Source organism: Larus michahellis, chromosome 12 (assembly GCF_964199755.1).
Source record: "Larus michahellis chromosome 12, bLarMic1.1, whole genome shotgun sequence".
Lineage (NCBI taxonomy): Eukaryota > Metazoa > Chordata > Aves > Charadriiformes > Laridae > Larus > Larus michahellis.
This window is the reverse complement of record NC_133907.1, coordinates 15686165-15702721: the sequence shown is the minus strand read 5'-3', so window position 1 is coordinate 15702721 and position 16557 is coordinate 15686165. Positions and strand designations below refer to the sequence as shown.

At 49.5% G+C, this 16557-nt stretch overlaps 1 protein-coding gene across 2 annotated transcripts in view; it reads right to left on the bottom strand.

The window, feature by feature from the left end:
• RALY (RALY heterogeneous nuclear ribonucleoprotein) overlaps positions 1–16557 on the bottom strand; it is a 142051-nt gene that overhangs the window by 111410 nt on the left and 14084 nt on the right. The window contains exon 2 of one of the 2 annotated variants that reach the window (XM_074605310.1): positions 3891–3976. The exons of the other annotated variant lie outside the window; for it this stretch is intronic. The gene's annotated coding sequence lies outside the window, so the exon portion shown is untranslated. The remainder of the gene's footprint in view (positions 1–3890; positions 3977–16557) is intronic. 2 annotated transcript variants of the gene reach the window in all.

The window sequence follows — 16557 nt, the reverse complement described above, 5'->3', positions numbered from 1 at the left end:
GAAGAGCCTCACAGCTCTTGGACACGTATTGCCAACCAATGAGGATGTTTAGGGGGGGTTCCTACACCCTAAGCGGGGAAAAGGGAGGAGAGAAGAGCTCAGCAGCAGGTGTTGGGAGAGCTCCTTGGAAAAGGCCATTGGGACAGAGATGGAGAAGCCCGAGGAGGACGAACACCTGGATCAAGCACAAGACAGCAAGTGTGATGCGAAACACTAGTCTGTCCAAGCTAGGAAGATCAAACTACAACGCTTTTCCCAGATCAACCCCATATCCAGACATGTCTCCTTCAGCTTCTGCAACACCCCAGGGTTGAAAGGTCCCTTCCTACCTAAAGTGCTCCATCGTTCAAAGTCAGAAGAACTGTATTGGGATGGCAGGACCTTCCTCTTGGCCATGAGATGCCTGGATGCGCAGTCCGTAGGCAGCGGAACAACAGGCAAACAAGAAGGGAATTTTTAACTGGTTGTAGATAAACGTGAATGGCTTTTCTGAAGGGCTATAAGATGTCCCCTGCCACCAGTATATTCTGCTGAGGAATGCAAAGGGGGAATGATAGACCTCAGAAGGAGACATCAGCCCCTCTTTCAGCATACCACGTGTGCTGTCTCTAACACAAGCCCTGCTGTAGGAATTACTGCACCCTCCTCACCCTGCTGCGCTGCCCGTGAAGCAAGCCAAGACTTTCACAAAATCCCAAACACGAGTTGCTTACAAAGCCCTTTCGCTATGTGGCAGATAGTGCAGATGACTGACATTCGGGGACCTGGCGCGAGTCCTCCATCACACGGCGGTGGCAAAAGCAACTTCGTTAGTGACTCCAAACCCAGCTCTGCACTGTGGGGGTGCGTGGGGGGGTCCTTCAGCTGAATTGCTCTCCCCTGCGAGGGGACCCGACAGTTCAGTTGGGGTCAGTAAAGCTGTGGGGCAGCTAAAGCTGTCCCCTGCTCGCTCGGCAGCACGCTCCGGGCTCAGGTTACCAACATACACAGCTTCTCCTGGCCAAGACAGATGGAGGCAGCTGTGGGCACAGAGGGGACATCCTGAAACGCCCACCTAAACGTTTTGGAGAGGGTCCTGCTTCAGCAGCACCCCAGCGTGAGCTTCTCCCATACAAGGTATCCACCACCACTTTGAAAGATTTAACTCAGGTCCTGAGCTCTTTCCTTTGCCAAAGCAGCTCCTGACACCAACCCAGCTAACAGAACAGCCCCACCACTTTCCCCAGGCCCCTACTTTGGGCACCCCCGCTTTGCGGACACCTCCTCAGCACATGGCAAGAGCAAGCTATCACCGTTCACCACGGTACTTCACACAGGGCTATGCAACCCCAGGCAGGGACAAGAGCTTGGATGCTGGAAATACCATCTCAGAGTGGGAAGGGAGAGGCACCCCCACTGTCATCTCTGCAATGACAGTCTTGCTGTGTCCTTGCAAGACAGTGGAGGTGTTAAGGATTAATGGGAACATAGGGAGGTGCTAAGGATTAATGGGAATGTGTCACCACCTGCTGGGTTCTGCTTCTGCACCCAGCAGCCATGGAAGACCTGCTCCATGGGGGTTCTGATACAATTCCCTCCTGCTCCTGAGCAGCATCCTCTCCTGAGGATCCTTCCCATCCCCTCCTGAGGGGACTGACCATCCTTCACTGTTTTGTCTTCAGGAAATGAAAGGGATGCATGTGTCTGCATGGTCAAGTGGAATTCACAGCAAGATGGGATGGTGTAACATTGTGGTAATTAGCTTACAGGAGAAAGTGCAGGCTGCACCCACGGCTAGCTATGGCAATGGTTCCTGCCAGCCAACATCCACTCCGGGATTACCCCGGTAACAGAGCTGTGTCCATGAGGACTACAGTCACATGCATTTTCCTGGGCAGTCCTGTCCCCAGAGAAACAACATGCCGATATCTGCTTCCGAGGATGGTGCTCCTCTTCAAACAGGAGCAGTAAGTGCCTTCAGCTCCCCCAGACTCCACTGGGATTTGTGGCATCCTCCAAACAGGGCTCAGCACAAACTGACCCACTCTACAAGTCCCCAGCCCACCGCCTCGTGCCAATATGCCAGGGGAGAAGATAGAAGGGCCCAGCACCTCACAAGCCCCCGTCGCTCCACAACAGCCACGCTGGTGGCAGCTCACAGCGAGAGCTTCCAGGTGAAGGATCAGCCAGTGCACTCCCAGGTGGCACAGCCCACCCCGGCGAGCAGAAACAAGGGACATCAGAGTAAAACTACTGCTCTGCAGAGCACGGCAGGGTGCAGAGTCAGGCCAAGGGTCCCTGCTCAAAACAGTTATTTTTGCCTTAAGAACCTCAAGGTCTCCCTGGCTAGGACTTGGTGGGTGCCCCTTCTGCAGATGTAGCTCGCCCCCCCCATAAATCCTGCAGCAAAGCACATGCGCTCTGATGTGGAAACCCAGCATTTAGAGGATGAGGAAGACAAATGCATCTGGCTGAGCTTCCCCACCCCAAACTGCTGGTGGCCGTTTCCTGCACCAAACTATCCCATTATGCTTGGAAGTGGTCTTAAAAGACTCCTCTACTGCAAACAAAGCAGAGAAAGTAACCACTGGGACAAAAGAGCAGTGTCAGGGGCAATGATTTACACCAAAAGGCAAATTCTTGCCTTCCCAGCCTGGAGTAACACTGATTTCGTTTGCTCTGGAGCTGTGGGAACCAGAAGCCCCAGCCTTTTGGGCACGGGGAAGTCACCACCACGAGAACCCAGCTCGTCGAGCGTCACCGTCTCCCCCCTCACCCCCGTCACTTCCCCATCACAAAACCTCAGCGGGGCTGCAGCTGCCCGGTGAGACGCACAAAGGGTTTCCACTTGCCCAGACGGATGCCAGGGCAGAGGCAGGGGACGCGGAGGGACGTGCTGTCTGTCCCAAGGGCTCGTTAGAAGAGCTCAGTGCCCTGCAAACTCTACAAGCTTGTGTCCGGCTCGGAGCGTGGCTGTACCTAGAAAAACACAGCTCATCCCACCCGAGGAAGCCTACAAAAGGCTTAATGCCTCTCTGCCACCCTCCCCGCAGCCAGGGAGGCAGCAGATGTGCTCCAGGGCAGGCAGGCACCGAGGGAACAGGCAGCGTGAGGTTCCCAAGCAGCTCCTGGCAAAGCAACACCCCCAAACCCCCCATCACCCAGACCCGACCCCCAGCACACACCGGCCCTGGCAATTTTACCAGAGTCCTCAGCCACCTGGTTTAAATAAGCACTCCTCTGATTTCAAAGAGCATCATCCCTGGTTTGATTTAGCCCAATTTGTCCTAAATTGATTTCCCATTTCCTTTGGCCTAAGGGAAGAGGGAAACAGACTGGAAGCGTATTTCCGATGCATGCAGCTAAGCAGATCCAGGCCGTTTAGAAAACGTAAAGGCCTTGCTGAGGCAGGAACGTCATTGTGGAATTCCCACTTCCGCGCATGGGGGAGGACACTTCTCAGTCTTTTCTCCAATGCCCCTGTGCTTCCAGGAGGACCACGGGCCTGTTTCAACCACGAGCTAATAATCGCTATTCAGCAAAGGGCAGGTTCTTGCTATGTCTGCCTTTCTGCCTGTTTTCCCAGAATCCAATTTAAAACAATCTTTATTGGTACTAAAGCTAGATCATAGGAAATATACTGCATAATACATTAGAGGAGACAGCATGCCACCTACCTTTATATGATAAGATGTCTATATATAGGGCTCAGCACCTTCCTTTATTGCTGGCATTACACACGGCTTATGCACTCCCTCCCGCTGTTAGGCATGGCTTTTCAAAAACGCCTAGGGAAGGCAGGTGATCAAATGCCCTTGGAATTCACTGAGATGCAAGTGAGAGATGCAAGCCAGTAACATACTTGGGGCTCCTCTGAAAGTCCTGCCAGGGTATATTAAATACAATCTTACCTTCATATTATGCCTCTCATTTCAAGGGAGCCAAAAACTCTTCAAACGGGACATATGCTGCCCTATCTTCACCTGCGGAGGCATATCTGGACCGAGAAAGCGGCTGTTACTGAACATCCCCCACAACAGCTAGCGCTGACCTTCCCTAGAGTGACAGAAGAGGTGCCACCACGACAGCATCCCCGTCACCCACCTGGTGTTCCACTGTCTCTGCTGCCCTGCCTCTTAAAACAAACAACCAAAACACATCATCTTTCAACAAGAAAGAGTTTCCATGAGACATTATGCTCAGCCAAGTTTCTCGACCCATCTGTTCACTGGGCACAAAGTCCCTTCTACACACAGAGACACGAAGTCTCTTCTTGAACCCCACTGCGGTTCAAGGCTGGCTTCCTTCCTGGGGTATACGGGCAGGAGGAATAACAGTTACGGATATAAAGCTAATTTTCCACTCTAATAAAACCCAAACAAAATAAAATCCAGAACCTACAGTGTTTCTAGTGCATGTAAGTTTTGTTTAGTTTAAAGATGAAGCACCGGGACAATGGAAACGGTTAAAATCACTAGTGCTGCTTCCTTCATTTCTGATTTAAATGGCATGTAACCAGCCACATTCAAGTCATACGGTATAAAACATGGTAGTTCTTTGGCATCAGTATCCATCCTCTCACGTGGACCTGCAAGATTTTTCTCTCTCTCTCAAACCACGGAACAACTTTTCCTCTTTATAAACTACAGTGCCGGTTCAAAATTGGACAAAAATCAAAATGCATTCGACATTCCTCATCTGCGCTGGGCTGCTACGTAGGTTAGAAAGTGTCAGACAGCAAAGGTGATGAATTGGTTGGCACTGGTGTGTGTGGACAAGCACCCAAAGGCCAGGAATGGAGTCCAGGGCTCCCAGAAGCAGGAAAGACCAGAGAGAAAGGCTTGATGTGTTTTCTCTGGCTCTTGCACCATGGCTCCTCAGCAACCCAGAGAGGTCCACGGCCACCCAGAGAGGTCCACAGAGACCCTACCTTTCACCTTACCTCTTGGCAATAGGGAGGAGGTTGCTAAATTTGCCCTGGACTCTAAAGATGACTCAATATTAAGCTGTCTTTTCACCCAAACTCTGGCTGTAATGCCTCCTTAAAAACCGCAGCAGAGCAGAGCGCTTCCCAGGGATTTTTTGTGCCAGCCTATTTCAAACTGTCCTGTGATCTTCTGCCTGTCTCATCAGTGATGCAGAAATGCTGTGGAGATGCCAGACATATCTGTATCATTGTCACTCCAGTCTATTAGCTCAGCAGTCTCCAATGGGGGTTTTTCCACCATGCCAGAAATCAAGTTGTGCAGATGAGCAATTCCCTTACACCAGGAGCCTGGAACTCCTCGGTGACATCAGGAGAAGGCTCCTATGGGGCTCACTGAGCATTGCTGAGTAACAGGGCAATGTCTTGCTGGACCACGGATGAATTCATACCCACGTTTTATGCCAGATATCCTGGTGACTGGCAAAGTGACCACCCTGGCTACAAAAATGTAAGTTCCCCATAATAAAGCAAGAAGAGAGCACTCAAGAAATAGGGGACAGAAAAACCAGGCAGGGAGGGGTGATGGAGAGGAACGTGCAGGGAGGGCAGCACGACGCAAGCGCTCCCTTGCTGCGGCCACCTCGGCTCCTCACCCTGCAGCATCCCAAGGGGCTGCTCCTTTTATAAGCAACCCTCTAAAATAATTGCTTTACAGGGTCACCGTGAATTGTGATGAGAGGTTTTGTCCAAGTGATCCAAGGGACAGATCTGGATGGAGAAGGCAAGTGATTGAGACCTTCCTTTCCCCTTATCAGAGCTCAGGCAGCAGCTGTGATCCCAGCTCCCTCCTGGTTTAGGAGCTGGGATTCAGGTCTGAGCAAGCACTGAGTTGGGAGAGGAGGAGGTGCTCATGGCAAGCAGAGATTCAACCACCCCTGGGAGGTCCCGGAGCCGCTGCCCTTAATCCACCCCAAACTCCATGAGCTCAGCTGCATCACACCCAGCCAGAGACAGGATTCAGCTCCTAAACCTACAATCTTTCAATTCTCCTTGTGTTTAGGCAGCTTTAAAAAGCTGCTCAGCACTTCAGATCACTCAAGTGTAACCATATGGTGCATTACCAAGGGGTCAAAGCACGGCAAGCGTGTCAGTAACGCTGGGAAGATCACACCTATCCCCCCAAGATGCTGGGTGCGAGGCATTTGCCTGGGGATCTCCTAAAGCACGCTGCCCTCGAATTCTACCAAACGGTGAGGGCATCAAACTCAAACCTCATCTCCAGCAGCACAATATCTTGCTTTGATCCAACACAGACACGCACCCCCAAATGCGCACAGAGCGGGAACCAAACAGAGCTTGTGAACACAACAGCAAAGGGCACATTTCAGCCTGGAGAAGAGAAGGCTCCGGGGAGACCTTAGAGCCCCTTCCAGCCCCTAAAGGGGCTCCAGGAGAGATGGGGAGGGACTCTGGATCAGCGGGGGGAGCCACAGGATGAGGGGGAATGATTTTAAACTGGAAGAGGAGAGATTTAGACTGGATATCAGGAAGAAATTCTTTGCTGTGAGGGTGGTGAGCCCCTGGCCCAGGGTGCCCAGAGAAGCTGTGGCTGCCCCATCCCTGGAGGGGTTCAAGGCCAGGTTGGACGGGGCTTGGAGCAGCCTGGTCTGGTGGGAGGTGTCCCTGCCCAGGGCAGGGGGGTGGAATGAGGTGGTCTTTGAGGTCCCTTCCAACTCTAATCATTCTATGATATTCCTACCAGCATGGCAGTGTGCACACCAACAGCCATGGGAGGGAAGGCTTTGGAGGCCTGGGGCTCACAGGGCTCAGGGGTGGCACTGGCAGGACAGTCACTGTGCACATGGCTCAGCTGAGATCCAGCCATGGTGTTCAAGGCACGCTCTGGTGCCTCAAAGCAAGGGATGGCACCCGGGCACTGGAATTTGCAGGAACAGTCTGGGGAATCCCACATACGAGCATCGGTCCTCACAAACGGCAATCCCTCTGCAGAGTCAGAACCGTTCCTCTGCACGACGACTGTTTCTTTTTGCAGCAACTTTTAGGTTAAAAAACCTGAAATAGCTCAAGATGGTATTCGGGGCTTATTCCATTCCCAAGTCGGGGAGGGTTCAGTCCGAGTTAACACGGGATGAGCGCACCAAGATCCAAGCCTCTGAGCAAACAGCCTCCCCAAATTTTATATGAGAGAGAGCCACCAACATTTTGCCTTCCACGGAACAGCACGTTTGATGTAGTTACTTTACAGCCCCAGGCAACTATATGTATAAGGCCATCACTCATTTTGGTCCCAAAGTCCTTGCTGAACGTTTGGCCACCCTTCCACAATGAAATGCTGGGCTGGAGAACAGCGGAGCACGGCAAGCCCTCCCGCAGGTCTCTCAGAGCACAGCTAATTAATTGGGGTATCGGATTAGTGAGGTGAGATCCAATTAGCTCAATTTGACCCAGATGCTTTAAGCAACATTTTTCTAATATATTGGAGCTTGTCCTCATACAAGTTCATCTTGGCATCAGGTAAAAAATGACCTGTCTCAGGGCAGGTGTGCCTCCATGACCCTTTGGGATGCATTTCCATCCTTTATGTGGGTGCCAACGTGCCCAGCTGCAAACAGCTGAGGAGGAGAGACCAGCCCAGGACTTGGGAGATTCTCTGGCCAGAAACAGTCTCTGGGTCTCCACTGCTTGTTGGAGGAAAAAAAAAAAAATAAATGTATGGACACTCAACACCTCTTTCTATCCCACTTACTCCAAGTGTAACTCGTTCAGGGCACAGCTCAAGTTTAATAATGCCCTTTGCACAGCAAGACCCTGACCCAAGTAAGGGCAGCCACAGAGCTACCATTTCTCAGGTGCCACAGCATGGTAAAACCATCCAAGTACCAATTTGACCAAAATTCCTTTCCACCTGCAGAACGAAGTGGTCCTCCTCTGTCCATTTTCACTACAAGAGTGGAAGGAAGGGGAAACAGGGAAAGCTACTGCAAAAAGTGTACAAAAACACCACTTAAGCTGAAATTCTTTCTCATTATCAAGGGGCAACTGCTCGGAAGAGGTGAGGGTGCCTACAGCCAGAGCGTTGGACCTCACCCCACTCGTTCAGATCCCAACAGCTCTAACACGAGTCACCAGGAATCAAGCTGTCCCGCCAAGGTACAGATGTTGGCTGTATCTTCTCTTTAAAAGGAGGAAGCATATCCCAGAGGTAAGAAAAAGATTAGCAGATGAGGAGGAAACGGCAGGAACAGTAAAGCCGTTTCCTTCAGAAGAGCAAAGCGAGGGATGATGCTGGTTCTGTCCAACAAGAAGTCACAACCACAGCTGAAAGACACAGACCAGAGGAAGACCAAGCCACAACACCCAGGCGTGCAGCAACCGCCACAACTGGGTTTTTTTTTTTTGTTGTTTTGTTTTTTTGTTTTTTTTTTTTTTTTTTTTTACAAAAATTAACTAATCCTCAACAAAACTGTTTCCATCTTCCTGAGAAAAAAAATGTGCAATTATTTTTTTTTTTTTTTTCCAAATGACAAATGTGACAGCAAGAAAGGTTTGATTTATTTTTTTTTTTTTTGAACCGGTATTTCCAAACATCAAAATAACCCCCATTTTAATGCGTTGTTTTATTGACAGTCCCAGCAACGCATTCCAGAATGGTACTGCAAAATCCAACGCTGAAGTAGAAAACATCAAATTCTACGAATCCGCTTTTATTCTGTGTCTACCGCTTTCAGTATATCAGGTGTTCTTGTCAAAATGTCAGATACTGAAGCTTTAGAATGCTACAGACGAATTGCCATTTCCAGAAAGCCTCTGCAGACACAGCGGGCTGCTGCTCAGCAGACCTTTCCCAGCACCGCGCTGCTCTGCGGCTACAGCCCCTGGGGGGAAAGGGGAGGGAGATTCTTTCAAAGGGATCCAGCAGAGATGAGAAAAGAAACATCCATCTCTACCTTAGAGGACGTTCAGCCTCCAAATTCCACACTGCAGCTCCAGGCAGTTTGGTTTCTCAATGACCGGGATAACGCCACACTTCCCCAGCCCCAAGCCCTGCTGCCGGATCATAACGAGGTGTCCTGCGATGGGGCGCCGTGGGGTGTCACTTCACCTCTCCATGTTCATCACCACCTGGGAAGAGCTACACCCCCTAATCACAGGGCTTGGGTGCTTGAGGTCCCCTCTTAGGGCTTCCCTCATCACCCCAAGACTGGAAGCATCTTGTGCCCTCCTGGGGACCACAGCGGGACAACCCCCTGCGGAGCGAGGCACCCCCCCAGCTCCATACATCAACAGCACCCACCATATGGGACCTAACCGGGATGTCGCCTCTCCCTGCTCCCACAGCGCTTATGGGAGAATGCTGGAAGGGTGAGTTTGAGCTGGAAGGTACAACTCTTGCAGGGCTGAGGTGACTTTCCCCCCCCTCAATGAACAGAGAGGCAAGACCGAGCAACATAAATGCACTCACTGAATAAGTGAAGAAGCGTTACACAACACAACCATGAACCTTCCTGCCTACCTTTGACTGAAATCATGAATTTTTATTTATTTTTTTTTTTATACATCATTCACTGACATTCCCTTATCACTGCCAAGCCTAACAAAAGCAATTAAAGCTAAGAGACTCTTAATTTCTTTCCCTTCTTCTGAACAGGCTCCATCATTTTTTATTTTTTTTTTTCTCCAAAAAAGCCCTGAAATGGAACAGCGACTGAAGCCACAACTTTAACAAATACAATTTGATAGGCAACCCAAAACCCCAACCCAAATAGCTCTTCCACCAGGATTCCCAAACGCACAGCCTCAAGAGCTCAGGGAAACGCAGGGTGTTTGCGCACAAAGCTACAAAATAAAAATTAAATGTTGTGTTGGGCCAAGAAAAAAAAAAGCAAATTAACAAGGGGATAATTCTTTCTGCCTGAACTGGTTTCAGCTGGCAGCATTCCTTCCCACAAGCCACTAACGCAGTCTGATTGGGGGGGAGGCATGGAGCACAGCAGCTGCTTAGCAAACTTTATCATTATTTTTCACAAGGTCCCAATTTTCCCTGCTGCATTGGATCCACTGCGCCTCGGTGTATTTTACTGTCCTCTGCTTTATTTTCTTTCCCCCCTTCTTCCTCACCACTCTCTCTGCTCATTTTATAGCGATACCCAGGTCTGGCTACCAAAAAAATGCCTTCCCAAGCCCCTTGTGACTCTGCCCTGAGCAGAGCAGGCAGCGTGTTGTTGCGTCCCAGCACAGCTACTCCACGGCCCACGGGGACAGCAAACCAAAACCAGCCCCTCTCCTCCGCCACATTCCCCCCGCCACACCAGAGCAGTTGGCTTCACACGCGTGGGAAGAAGCATCCTACGTGTGTCTTTCTTTTATGGCAAGAGCAGATGATCTAAAGATGGTAGAGGCAAAAGGCGAGCAAAAGATTAAGCCAGAAGTGCCCAGTTCTGGGCTCCCCAGTTCAAGACAGACAAGGAACTAGTGGAGAGAGGCCAGCAGAGGCTACGAAGATGATGAGGGGCCTGGAGCATCTCTCCGCTGAGGAAAGGCTGAGAGCCCTGGGGCTGTTCAGCCTGGAGAAGAGAAGACTGTGGGGGGATCTCGTCAATGCTGATCAATATCTACAGGGCGGGTGGCAGGAGGATGGGGCCAAACTCTTCTCAGTGGAGCCCGGCGACAGGACAAGGGGCAACGGGCACAAACTGGAACATGGGAAATTCTGTCTGAACATGAGGAAAAGCTGCTTTACTGTGAGGGTGCCACAGCCCTGGCACAGGCTGCCCAGAGAGGTGGTGGAGTCTCCTCCTGTGGAGACATTCCAAACCTGTCTCGACACGTTCCTGTCCGACCTGCTCTGGGTGACCCTGCTCTGGCAAGAGGTTGGACTAGATGATCTCCAGAGGTCACTTCCAACCCCTACCATTCTGTGATAAGACACATGCACTGTTTCTCTGCCCGGGCTATACGTGCACCAAAGCATACCCCAGGCAGACACTACGGCAGGAGCATGCTGCAGGTGGCACGGCCATCAGTGCGCACACACATGGAAGCAGCACTCCAGCACGGTCTGTGTAACGCAGTTTGATCACCTGCATGGCTTCTCTCATTTCATCGTGCACATCTCTGGTCTGGCGTTGAGCTGCTTGGGACAACATGAGAGACCTGGAGCAGACTCAGTCACGGACAGGACTCCTCTTCCTGCAGCCAAAAATACTAGGCATCTCCACCTTGGCAGTCTCATAAGGAGTCAGGTGGAAGCAGGAGACCAACAGGCTCTCTGCAGACCCACCTAAGAGCACAACTAAAACGGCCTTGGCCACGGAGCCTCCAGCAAGGAGACAGGGCATGCGGTGGAGACGTCCCAACTCACAGGACAGGCAGTACAGTATGTCTGTCCCATCCCAGCTAGCAACTGAAGGCAGCCAGCAGAAGACATCTCCTGCTAAACCCAGTGAAGAAACACCTTGATGAGCGAGGGGAAGCCAGGCTGTATCAGTCAGTGGTTCCTAGTTCTGGAGCAGCTGAAGATGCACCTTGCAGGTGGGTAAAGCTACACCTGCATCATTGGGGCCAACCAGCCTATAGACAAGGTTACGTCGGCTTCTGCTGATCAAGATGAGCCCAAAGATCAGTATTTCCCAGGTTAGGAAAAACCAAGTCTGGCTTGCATGGTAGGACACCCTCATGAATTATCTTCCAAGGTTTCACCATGGGCTGTAGAACAGATGGCCAAAGATTTTTCGGACACGCTCCCTAGCAAGGATGAAGGGACCCAAACCCAGCATACGTCTCCTATACACACCTCCCACCCAGCCCCTATCACAACACAGCCTGGCACAAAGCTGATACCAATCATTTCGTCATTAGGCACTAAGAGGTCCAATGCTCCAACCACACGGCCAAAGGAAGACTATCCTTCGGAGTGAACCCCCGCTGGCCGGGCGCCAGCCTTCGTGCGTGCCTGCAGCCAGTGCTAAGGATTTATACACTTCATCTTCTGTCATCTTCTACCCTGGAGGAAGCAAGCCTCTAAATTGAATTATCACAAAGAAATCAATTCCAGATCAAACCTCTGTGAAATTATAATTGCTTTAATGATCTGCAGGCTGGAATAGACAGGGCCCAGGGAAAGCGTCATATACTTTTCCTCTTCAATTCATAAAGCTCCTATAGGAATCAGCCTTTGTTCGCAGGAAGCATTAGTGTTTTCTAATTATGTATTAATTTAATCTACTATTAATTTTCAATTATTGTTATTACACAGGCACTTCCTTTTTCCCCCAATGCGACTGCTGTGTAAGATGCTGAATTCCAAACAGCCCTGTGGTGCGCTGACAGGCAGCAGCTTAGCCTTTAAAAAGGGGAAAAAAAAAAACCCCAACCTTTAACAACCAATTTTGATGAAGACATTCCAGGCAAACAAAAATTTATTAAAAAAAAAAAAAAGACACAGAAACCTTTCTGACTCATCTGAAGATGCTATCAGCAGCCTGCTTAGCCTAAAGGCTTAAATCACTTAGGTATAGCATGTCTGTGGAGACTTTCATTAGAATTGACATTTTGACAACTGCAAAAAAGCCAAAAAAACAACCCTACAACAACCTGACTCACAACATCACGGGCAGCTTAAAAATAATTATCAGCCACAGGACAGAGACACTCAGGGAAATGAAGTTTCACTAAACTCTCTCCTCCCTGAAGATGCGGGTGAATATTGTATTAAAAAAAAAAAATCAAGTATTCCTCCTTGATTAATTGTATTTACAAAAACAGCTGAGGATTTTCAGCATTACACATTAGGAAGAGCAGAAGCAACACGGCCGTGACCAGGGCTGGCCTGGATGGACAACAGGAGCTTCTGCGAATGCGGAGGGATTTAATTCTTGAATTTCACATTCCAGAGATCCTGCTCATCAGAAAGCTGCTGGCACTAAGGGTAAGACCCTCTTTATTATGGAAACAATCCAAGATGCCAAAGAGAAGAGGAAGAACCTGGAAAACAAAACACGTTTCAAGCCCCCACCGTTTTGGTTCTATGTTGGGGGAAGAGAGGGGACCGAGAACGCCTGCTTGGGGACCTTGGGCCAGTCCGCACCAGCTTGGCAGGCTACCCTCCAATTTTCCATATACAGCAAGAATCACATCCAAGAACTAGTAAACTAGTGAGAGACTTTCCAATGGCTTCAATAGCTTTGGATCAGAGAGACTCACACAATTCCAGTGCATTCAAAACAAGGAATTAAGTGATACCGCGAAATAAAGGCTTGGAAGTGCTGTTGCCTTTGCTGGTACAACATCACGCAGGATGAGTGCATCTTAGCGGAGACCAAGCACCATTACAGCAATAAACAAAGCTCTAGAAGTGGCACAGGCAGGCAAATCCTGCTAGGGCTGTCCTGCATGAATCCCATGGAAGATCCCACCTTCAGGGCTTGGATGTCCACCTTGGCAGATCATCTCTTTGAACTCACTCACACTGTTACTGAGCAGGGATCAGCCATTCAGCGAGGTGACAAAGCCGATTTCCCCACAAACTTGGGGCACGCAGGTCACACCCCAGAAGCTTGTAGCTATCCTACCCCTGAAACACGAGGTCTAACTTGTGTACCACAAAGAGCAAGGAAACCTTCGGACAAGACTCCAGAAGAGAAAGAACAGGAGATATCTTTTTTGTGTCAAAAGCAAAGTACCAAGGCTACCTCATGAGGCCAGAAGGTTTCTTTAGAGTGGTGTGGTCCAGGTCTACTGTCATCTTGCCCCACTAAGGCCCTATTTATCATAGAGTTCCATTCTTCTATTACATTACAGTATATCAAAGCAGCTGCAGTGAAACCAGAATTATTCCCAATTCATACCAGAATATCAGTAAGCTAAGTTTAGGTCATCAGCTGTAGAAGTGTTTTGGCATGAAAAAGCTCCACAGTAAATAAAGTCTTCTTGATAAAAGGAAACACCTCTTTGTGTATAAGGTACCTGACTCCCCAAGTCAACGTTGCCTTTGCAGGTTGCCTGAAATCAGCTGGATTTTGGCCTGCCTGGACACCCAGCCTGCAGCAGGAGGTCACAGCCCTTTGGGGATGAGCACTGGGCCTCCCAGTCTGTCCAACATCCAACACATATTTAGGGCAAACAAAATAGCAGTGCAGATTATCACGGCCTGCCCACAATGCGGGCAGCAACTGATGGAGACAGCTAAGATTCCCCCTGGAATGCTAACAGGGCTTGCCCAGCCAGCTATCTGCTTCAGCACGTAAGTGAGAGAGACAAATGACATATTTGGCCTGGAGACCTCTCTTCCAGAGAAGAGATTGCCACCTTGCACATCAAGGATTTGGCACACTTTGAAGACAAATTGGACTGTCAGAGAGATAAAAGTAACAACTCCAGATGTCTTCAACAAATAGAAGTAGCTCCCTCTGCCTTTTCTGCGCTAGCACCCCTCAGCCAGGATCCCAATCCTGCAGATCTATGGTGTGGGTCAGGGGGACAGTCCAGGTACCACCACATGCAGAGAGACACATCCGTACAAAAAAATCCTCAAAGTCACCTGACTACTTCAGCTAAGGTGTGGACCAAGATGAACATCAGACTGTGTTCGTTGACACATTTTTCTGAAAGGGGACACAGTGACACCCATGAAATCATCACGTAGAGGCACCTCGGTCGTTTGCCACTTCATCTGCCTTTCTGGGAACAAGGTCAATTTATACCTTTATAGACCCTTCTAGTCCCTAAAGGGGCTCCAGGAATGCTGGGGACGGACTCTGGATCAGGGAGGGGAGCTATGGGACAAGGTGGAACAGTTTTAAACTGGAAGAGGAGAGATTTAGATGAGATATCAGGAAGAAATTCTTTGCTGTGAGGGTGGTGAGCCCCTGGCCCAGGTTGCCCAGAGAAGCTGTGGCTGCCCCATCCCTGGAGGGGTTCAAGGCCAGGTTGGACGGAGCTTGGAGCAGCCTGGGCTGGTGGGAGGTGTCCCTGCCCAGGGCAGGGGGGTTGGACTAGATGGTCTTTAAGGTCCCTTCCAATCCAAACCATTCAGTGATTGCACATGAAGTGTGAAAAGACACTTCATACCAAAGCACAGACACATGTTGGTCCTACAGAGAGCGAGGCTGAGGAGGCCTCCTCTCCTGACACCCCAGCAAAGCTCCCCAGACTACGGTTATGAAACTTTTTAATATCTATCATAATCATTTTCCCATGCCGCCTTTCCAAGATGATTGCTGTTCCCTGCTTTAGAGCTGGTCTAACAGCAAATGAGTACACAGAAATTAAAACGCGTTCAGAACAGAGGAGCCCTAAGGAACCTCAAGGATTTAACTGACTTTAGGGGCCTAAACCAGAATACTACTTTTTTTTTTTTTTTAGTAAAAAACAAACAAACAAAAAAATCCAAACCCCCTTGCCTTGTCCATATGCGAAGGTGCAGCACGGCATTTTCAAGAGACTGTCAGGCACCTCTGCAGCGGGAACCTGCAAGCGCAGCACAAGTCTCTCCAAACACAAGGTACAGGGTCACCAGCTCCCACCACCTCCTGAGATTTGGCGGTATTTATTTTGACCCTTAGGGCTCCTGAGGTCAAACGGTGTGAAATTCTGAGGGTCTTTTGGGGTTTTGTTCGTTTGGTTTTTTGGTGTTTTTTTTTTTTTCCCCCCCTCCCAAGTCTGCTGCTGGCCATCTTGCTAAAATGGCTGCGAGAATAAACCTTGCAGAATAAATCTTGACAAAAATAGCCCTGGAGAAGTTCACGCAGCAAAAGGTAGAGGAGAAAGCAAAAGGTAGAAGGGAAAAAAATGCAACGCTCAAAAAACAATACAGAATTTGAAGTCATGAGACCACTCGTTATTTGGGGGTGGGATTAATCTTGGAACAGCAAAGGGGCAGCAAAAACACCAAGAATCTGAGACGTGTCTATGGAGCACAAAAGGTTAATGAAAGATATTTTACTCAGGGAACACGACAAGTAGGAAGGATGTTTTCTGACTCAACTTTTTAGCTGCTTGTACCAGATTATTACCTTGAAGTGTATGAAATTTCACCCCAGGGAAACACGCAATTGTGAGAGGACAGCACAGGCGTGCAGGGCTCCACCGAAGTTTCACACATGACTTCTGAGCCCTCCCCAGTTAACATCGTTCAGTCATCGTGAAACCATTGCATTTCTCCCCCTTTACGAGGCATTAAAAGTTACTTCTCCCATCTCCTCAGTCCCTTTCCAAGGAGGACAAGGTGACATACACACAGCGACCAGCACTTGAAAGCTTCAGCCTAGGCTGGGGGAGCTCCTCACCGCCATCATGACACAGAGAGAAATAAAGTTTCGCCAAATTGTTTTGTCTGGCATACATACATATTTTTTTTTCTTCCTTTAAAGCAAGTAACTCATGCCAATCCACAGCTAAATCCCACAGTCTAGGAGGCACTGCTGACATCTGTAAGGAAATAATTCCCATTCCAAAGGACAAAGAAGATCTCATCGACAATATCCACTGTCATTTTCTTATCTAAAGGCGTCTCGGACTCTGCTAAAAGCACAGGAGAAACCTGGTTTGGAACATGATTTCAAGAATGTCCAGAAGCACAAGATGCCCACGGAGGAACAGGCTGGTTTTTGCAGGGTCATGTTTTATACATG